The sequence below is a fragment of the Equus caballus genome, chromosome 24 (assembly GCF_041296265.1).
Source record: "Equus caballus isolate H_3958 breed thoroughbred chromosome 24, TB-T2T, whole genome shotgun sequence".
NCBI lineage: Eukaryota > Metazoa > Chordata > Mammalia > Perissodactyla > Equidae > Equus > Equus caballus.
The window spans coordinates 39,803,764-39,811,776 of NC_091707.1; the positions used below are offsets into that span (position 1 = coordinate 39,803,764).

The 8,013-nt window shown below is 47.8% G+C and overlaps 1 pseudogene; it reads right to left on the reverse strand.

Moving 5' to 3' along the window:
- Positions 1 to 5,765: 5,765 nt before the first annotated feature.
- LOC100060153 (probable ATP-dependent RNA helicase DDX28) lies at positions 5,766 to 7,017 on the reverse strand (annotated as a pseudogene).
- Positions 7,018 to 8,013: the final 996 nt, after the last annotated feature.

Here is an 8,013-nt window from a genome sequence, read left to right on the forward strand (position 1 = left end):
ACCTGCCTGTGTCCTGCCCCAATTTGCATAGCCACATAGTTAGGGCCCTTTTTGGAGACAGAAGGTCATGGAGGATCAGGTACCCCATGAGGGAATGTACTTTAAGGTAACAGAGAGGTTTGGGGCCTGACCTTGGACAAGCTGGATTTCAAGTGAAACGTTGTTATAGAAAATCATTTTATTGAACAATAAGAAGTCCAGCTGGGGACAGAAGGGTCTGGGAATAAAGGAGCACGTGAGCCTCAAGGAGGATGCTGCTTGACTCTCTTCATCCTGTTCCTGCTCCAGGGAGCAGGTCTTCCTGGGTCACTTTATTCTGCTTCCTGAGATCCTAGGCAGGAGGCTCCCTGGGTAGCTTCTTTCAGTATCAAAAAGCCCAGCTCCTTCTGGTTTGTGTTGGTAGCTGTTGGCAACGAATAGGGCAGGAGCCCATCTGGCAGACCATGCTCCTGATAAAGCCACTCAGCACCATCTCTCTGCCCCTGGATTCTCCTCAGCCCACAGAGTGCACCGTTTTCTTTTCTCTGCCCAAGAAAGGACTGTAGAGGATTGAGCAGAGGAACATCAGGTTTTCTTCCAGGCCAGCTTCGGTCCTGGGATGTTCAGAGAAGCCTCTCACTTCAAATCTCAGTTCTGAGGCTCCTCGCCCATGGCCAGTTAGGATGGAAGGAGGCTCCTGGCCGAGAAAGGCTCAGACAGAACAGCTCGGGTTCTAATCCCCAGTGGTGGGCTGTGGGGGTCACTGCAGGAAGAAGCATTAGCTGCCTTGGGCAGTTAAGTTTTTGCAGTCTCTACATAGTGGCTCAGCCAGCTATCTTCTCTGGGGTCAGCCTCCTGCCGCCATCCTGCAATCTCTGAATATTGGGGCTGGGGCAGCCTAGGTCTTGGTCGGACTCTGCCACAGCTCGATGTCTCTTGAGCACCCGCCTGGGGACTGGCTTCTCTGCTTCCACCTCTGCTGGGGTGGCCAAAGGAGCATCCCCATAGACCCGGTAGCCACCAACCAGGCAATATGTCTCTCCACGCCAGACCATCTGGGTTTCCCCACACCTTCGGTAGAGGGACATGGTATAGGCAAGGTGTATGAGGAGAAGTGGGAGCCGCTGCTGCTAGAAAGAAAATCAAAACTGATCAGTCACATCTGCTGGACAAAGTCTCCTGCCAGGCCCCCCCCGCCGCCACCCCCACCCCCCCACCTCCCCCCCTACCTCCTCCCCCCACCCCCCGGCTCATGTTTCTCTCAGTTTCTGGTTGAAGCTCTTTAATCTGCTTGGCATCCAAAACACAGCCTTGGCCCATCACCTCTGAGTGCCCTAGGGAAGGGATGTGAGCTGCAAAAGCAGTTCCATGGAGCCTATGGCAGCAGCAAGAGACCAGGAAATCTGTTCCCAATTCCCAGAGAACACAGTAGAACCCAAAAATAATTGCAATCAGGATCCTCTCCAATTGTCCCTTCCACAACAGAGGAAACATTTCTTAAGGTCTCTCACTTCTGAGGCTTTAATGGAAAGGCCTTTCAAGCTTTGGAAAAAATAATCTAATCCAAATCAGTCAAGATCCCTTTTCACCTTGGCAATGCCTCTTGGGCCTCCTTCATCCCTCCTGTTTCAACCACTTTGAGCTCTAGCCTCTGATACTTTTATCTAGATTAGAAAAAAGGACAAACACTGAACAGGAGGTTCAAAGCCAGAATCTGGGTAGCAAGTCTAGGCTCACATCAACCCAACCTTGCAGGACACCATTTCTTCAGCCCTCCAGGCTCAGGATCACTTCATCACTCCCCTTGCCTCTTCTGTTCTTCCCATCAATGGGACACCACTCTTTCTCCCAGTACTCAGCAGCTCAGTCTGGGAAGTGTCAGAGGGGACCCATGTGGATGTCTGCGTGACAGCATGGTAAAGGTGCCTGGGTCAGAAGTTGAGGTTCAAGAGTGGCCTTCCACAGCTCTTCTTCAAACTGCTCCATTTATCACTTGCCAACAAAAATGTAGCTAAATGTAAGAATTTAGCTAAGAGGCCAATCAGGACAGGGTCTGAATGGAAGCATCTTGTAGCCCAAAGGGGAAGGCTACATTTGTAAACCTTTCTGAACTCTCCCTCAGGGATGACATTTCACTTGTCCTCAGCAGTGAGCAGGAACACTGTGGGTCCCTGAGGGGGCCCTAGGTCACTGGTATTACTTACAGCTGGGGAAGTTCTCAGGTATGGTGGGCAAGCCCAAAAGGAACATGTGGCAGCCAGGTGAGGTTGTGTGTATACCAATGCCTCTTACACAGATGCCCAGACTAGGCCTACCTGCTCCGTTGCCGTCCCAGGGGGCAGAGGACAAGTTGGAGTGCATATAGAAGATTCAGTCAGACATTCTCTCTCAGGCAACCTAACAGATCGGTTTCTAGTGGAGAACTAGTAGAGAAGTTTCCCCAAGAGCACCACGTTTGCGTAGTTGCCCTGCCATGGCAACCGTGAGAGGGTCTGTGAGGTCATCACTACCTGGTGAGGTCATATAAGGAACCTATGACTTGAAGGGCAGCCTTCAGGCTCTCGGGGATTTGTGGAGGAGAGTACGTTGAAGACAGAGAGGCATCCTGCCTGGGCCCTCACACCTGGCCCTCCCCACTCATGCCCTAGTCATGCAGCCACTCCCCGTGGAGTATGCCTGTGGGCTGGCACAGCCTCAGGGACCACAGAAGGGCAAAAGAAGCCCATATTCTGAGATTGGCTTGAGAGGCAAGATTAACTTAAGAGAGAGGTAGATTGTATGTCACTGACACTAAGTATTCAGCAGCTGGAGAGGCAGAGATCTGTGTGGATTAGAAATCAGAGAAGGCTCCTGGGTGGTGGGCCTGAAGGACAAGTATGATTTGGACCTGAGGAGAGGAGGGTAAATGTTCCACTTGGGGAGAATGAAGGAAAAACAAGCTCTTCTCGACCTTGTCCTGCCCCAAAGGTAAATTCATAGAACCCTCACATTTTTACAACTGAGGACTCAAAAACCCGAGCAGTTAAGGGGTCTACCCAAGGTTACACGGGCAGTGGAGAGGTGTTCTTCTCAGTGCTAGGGCTTCATGTCGGGGCTCCAGATTTGTAGATGGTAGGAGTATGAGGACCAGCTCACCACAGCCCAGTGACACAGGGAGAGATGTTAAAGGTGCTCCAAGGCAAAATGAGGGTCTCGAATGACTTCACAAAGTGGAAATCATGGGCCCATATTAATACAAAATTCAAAATAAATTCATGACAAAATGACATCATACAAAATGACAACCTAATCATTACACTCCTTTCTCCCTGCAAAAGGGAAATCAATGACAATCCCATCAACACGAAGGGAAGGAATGTGGGCTCGGCAGCAGCCCAGGTGAGAAACACGGTCAACGCTGTGAAAAGGTGTTACCAAAAGATGATTTGGTCCTACTCAGAAGAGGAGGCAATAAACAACTCTGCTCTTAGCCTTATTAGGCCCACGGGAAGGAACCATATTTGGGGCAGCCTTTGACACAATGTGACAAAGAACTTCCTAGCAATGAGTGATAACCTTACTTAGGGGGGCGCTCCTTGTGGCTGACCTTGAATAAGCAAAGATGAGACATTTGTTCACTGAGGCTGTTGCAGAGAGGATGTGCCCAGGAGGTAGAGACTGCCTGGGCTACTATTTTACAGGACGGCCAACCCTGATTGAGCAGCACAGCACCTTCTCTCTACTCCTAAATTGCTTGATCAGTGTGGTACATGATAGGACAGATGAAGTCAGGCCTAATTAGAGCAGGCTGCTTTTGGGGAGGGCCCTGCAGGAGGTTCATGCTGGCAGGTGGGCCAGTAGGAGGCCACTCAGGTTCTCCAAGGCTCCAGAGAGATTAGTTGTCTGGGAGCATCCCTCTGCTCTGGTGGGGGCACTGAAACCTTATCCGGATGTGGCTGGGTCTCTGTGGAAGGCAGAACAGCATACACAAATGGTTTATCAACTTAAGAGGGTTTGAGACTCACCTGGGGCATACACAAAACAGCTTAAAAATACTTGTATATGGGGAGCTGGACCAGTGGTGTAGTAGTTAAGTTCACTCACTCTGCTTTGGCGGCCCAGGGTTCGCCAGTTTGGATCCTGGGCATACACCTACACATCGCTCTTCAAGCCATGCTATGGCAGGCATCCCACATATAAAACAAAGGAAGATGGGCATGGATGTTAGCTCAGGGCAATCTTCCTCAGCAAAAAGAGGAGGATTGGTGGCAGATGTTAGTTCAGGGCTAATCTTCCTCAAAAAAGCAAAACAAAAACTTGTATATGCATTCTTGGGCCAACTCTCAGAAAACTTATCCAGATCTGCGGTGGAGCTCAGAAATCTGCTGGGGCTGGCCTGGTTGCATAGTGGTGAAGTTCACACACTCTGCTTCGGTGGCCCAGGTTTCATGGGTTGGGATCCTGGGTGCGGGCCTACACACCACTCATCAAGCCATGTTGTGGCAGCATCCCACATACAAAAGAGAGGAAGATTGGCACAGATATTAGCTCAGGGCCAATCTCCTTCACACAAAATAATAATAATAATAATAATCTGCACTTATAACAAGCTTCCTGGGCAGTTCCATCATAGTGGTCCAGAGATAGAGCGACCAAATTATTGTCTAAACTGGGTCAGTTTTGAGAGTCGAAGTGGGCACTATTAAAAACTGCACCAGGCATATTTGTATACAAGGAATGTCCACACAAAAGAGATTTATAGTAATTCTTTGCACATCTCACATTTGCAAAAAGCTAGCATGGTGGTTAAGAACACAAATCTTGGTGGAGAAGAGACCAGAGTCTGTGTAACTTAATTGTGTGATCTTGAGCAAGTTCTCTTATTCCTCCGAGCTTCAGTTTCTTCAATATGAAAAAGAGCTATGATTGTATGTTTAGTACGATATTTTTTTTTTGGCAAAGGTTGCCATGGGCTCGTTTTTGTTCTCTGAAACTTATCATTTTCAGCATGTAAGTATTTTTAAGTCTTTTTGTGGAGTATTAGATTTTGACTCTCAACTGTTCATTACTGTAGGGAAAACTTACATAACACTGCAGGGACTGGAACCAGGAGACAGTCTGAGGGTGCTATCTGTGTGTTTTGTCAGTTTCATAAGACAGTTCAATCCTTTCTCTTCTTCCTCTGCCACCAGGGGACAGAAAAGAAGGCAGAGCCTGGAAATGCACACCAGCCACACTTGGGTGTCAGTCTGCCTTTTATTCTTCTGCCAGTAACTTCAGGAGTGACCAAGCCTGCCATGGGCATTGTTGGTGAATAAAATTTCTCTCCACTGCTTGTCACTTCACCTTTCCCTTTTCCTGGGGGCTTAATGGATATTTTGGGGGCACAAAACAAAATCTAAATGTTTACAAACTAAACCATCAACTGAAAGAGACTTTGTCCTGGGTCTGATAGTTTAGAGTGTGAATCTTCACCGAATCCAGTGAATTCTGCCCCAGTGGTAACTATTATTAAGGGAGACTCATAAAAACATTATTTATTGTTAGAAATCATGACACAATGCAAAGAATGCAAAGCCAAAGTCTACTTTATGTTTCCAGAGTCACATGAAAGACGACAGAGAGCCCTGCTCAGAAGCTCAGCCTCTAATGGTGGCCAGCAGCTTACGTTTTCAAGGTAGACAGCAGCTTACCAGGCCTTCGGGGAGGTGACTGGGCAGCCTAGTGCATCCTCCTGACAAGTGCGCTCAGCCCCCAAGACACAGGGAAAGTTCCCTGCTGTGGCATTATATTTAAGCCAGCTGCAGTCAGGTTTGCTGAGGCAAAGGCCATGGCACTGAGGACCCTAGTCCTGGAAGGCTTCTCCTCTGGTGAGCTGCCAGATCAATCTTCGGAACCAGGCTCACATCCCAGGGATGGGTCACAAAGCTCATGACTGTGCATGGCACCTCGCTCCCCACATGGCCCACCCCCAGCTCTGTGGATATAGTCTTGCAGGGTGAGGAGAAACCATAAATGACAACCAGCTCCACGTGGGAGCTGTCCAAGCCCCGAGAGGCTATATCTGTGCAGAGAAGTATGTCTCGGGAGACTTTGGGAAGCACTGGAAGATACCTGCCCTCACTGAAGCTGGCATTTGTCCTCGAAGCCTTAGGTGTTGGATTTTGTGGTCATCTAGAATACATCCTAGCCAGTTCACAGTGCTGGAGCTCTTACAGAACACCAGAACAGTTCCTGAGGGGCCCGTCCTATATGCTCTGTCATGCTGCTTGTGGATCTGCACCAACGCAGTCACCTTTTTTGCTCCCTTCAGCCTCATAAATGTCTGTCTGACATGAGGCATGACACAGTGGAGCATGGAGCTAGTGATAGTGGTTAGAGAGTCCGGGCTGGCACCTTGACTGAGCAGCTGGCTTATACCTTCGGGAAATGTGGCCGCCACCAGCACTCACTGAACTTTGGGATTGAAGGGATCTTTTAAGTCAGCTGGGCCTTCTGCGATATGGCTCTTCACCAAGATGCAGTCCAATGGTTCCAGAAACTTTCATCCAGCAGTGTGCCTGCCTCATCCAACACCAAGAAGGAGAGCTGCTCCAGCCTGATCAGTTTTCTTGTCAGGGCCTTCCACAGAGCCCCCGGAGTGGCCACTGGTACATCTGCCTGAGGGTGTTGGGACAGTTGCAGCTTGATCCTATGCATGCCATGGACTCACTCTAGCCCTCAATCCTGGAGGCGCAGTGAGCTGCCCAAGGGCTGGACCACGGCCCAGACCTGTTGGGCTAATTCTGGTGAAGGCACAAAGACCATGCCTTGAGGAGCAGGAATACGCTGGGAGTCCAGGCATGGCCGGCCCAAGAGCAGTTGAAGCAGAGGTAGTAGGTAGTTGAGAGTCTTGTTACTGCCCGTTTCTGCAGAGCAAAGAATGTGGCAGCCATGAGGTAGTGAGGGGATGGTGCTCAACTACACCACTGTAGGCCGAATGATTTCGGGAGCAACCTCCTGTAGTGCACGCAGCATGCGGGGCTCCAGACGCAGAAGGGCGATGCCAATCAGTTGCATCTCTGTACACTAACAACCAACCATCAGGAAGAGAACTCAAGAATATAGGGGCATTTACAATCACAGCAAAAAGAATAACATATCTAGGAATAAAATTTAACCAAGGAAGTGAAAGACCTATAATTGAAACTACACTGAAAGACTCTGACTGAAAACTGTAAGACATTATTGGAAGAAATCAAAGATGACGTAAAGAAATGGAAAGATATTCCATGCTCATGGATTGGAAGACTAAACATAGTTAAAATGTCCATACTACCTAAAGCAATCTGAAGATTCAATGCAATCCCAATCAGAATCCCAATGATGTTCTTCACAGAAATAGAACAAAGAATCCTAAATTTCATATGGAACAACAAACGACCCTGAATAGCTAAAGCAATCCTGATAAAAATGAACAAAGCTGGAGGCATCATAATCCCTGACTTCAAAATATACTACAAACCTCTGTCATATATATGTGTTTTGTAATCAAAACAGCATGGTACTGGCACAAAAAAAGACATAGATCAGTGGAACACAATTGAAAGCCCAGAAATAAAACCACACATCTATGGACAGCTAATCTTTGATAAAAGAGCTAAGAACATACAATGGAGAAAGGAAAGTCTCTTCAATAAATAGTGTTGGGAAAAGTGAACAGCCACAAGCAAAAAGAATGAAAGTAGACCATTGTCTTGCAGCATACACAAAAATTAAACCAAAATGGATTAAAGACTTGAATGGAAGACCTGAAACCAGAAAACTCCTAGAAGAAAATATAAGCGGTACACTCTTTGACACCAGTCTTAAGCAGCATCCTTTTGAATACCATGTCTAATCAGGTGAGGGAAACAAAAGAAAAGATAAACAAATGGGGCTACATCAAACTAAAGAGCTGCTTCAAGGCAAATGAAACCACGAACAAAACAAAAAGGCAACTCACCAACTGGGAGAAAATATTTGCAACTCATACATCCGACAAGGGGTTAATCTCCAAAATATATAAACAACTCT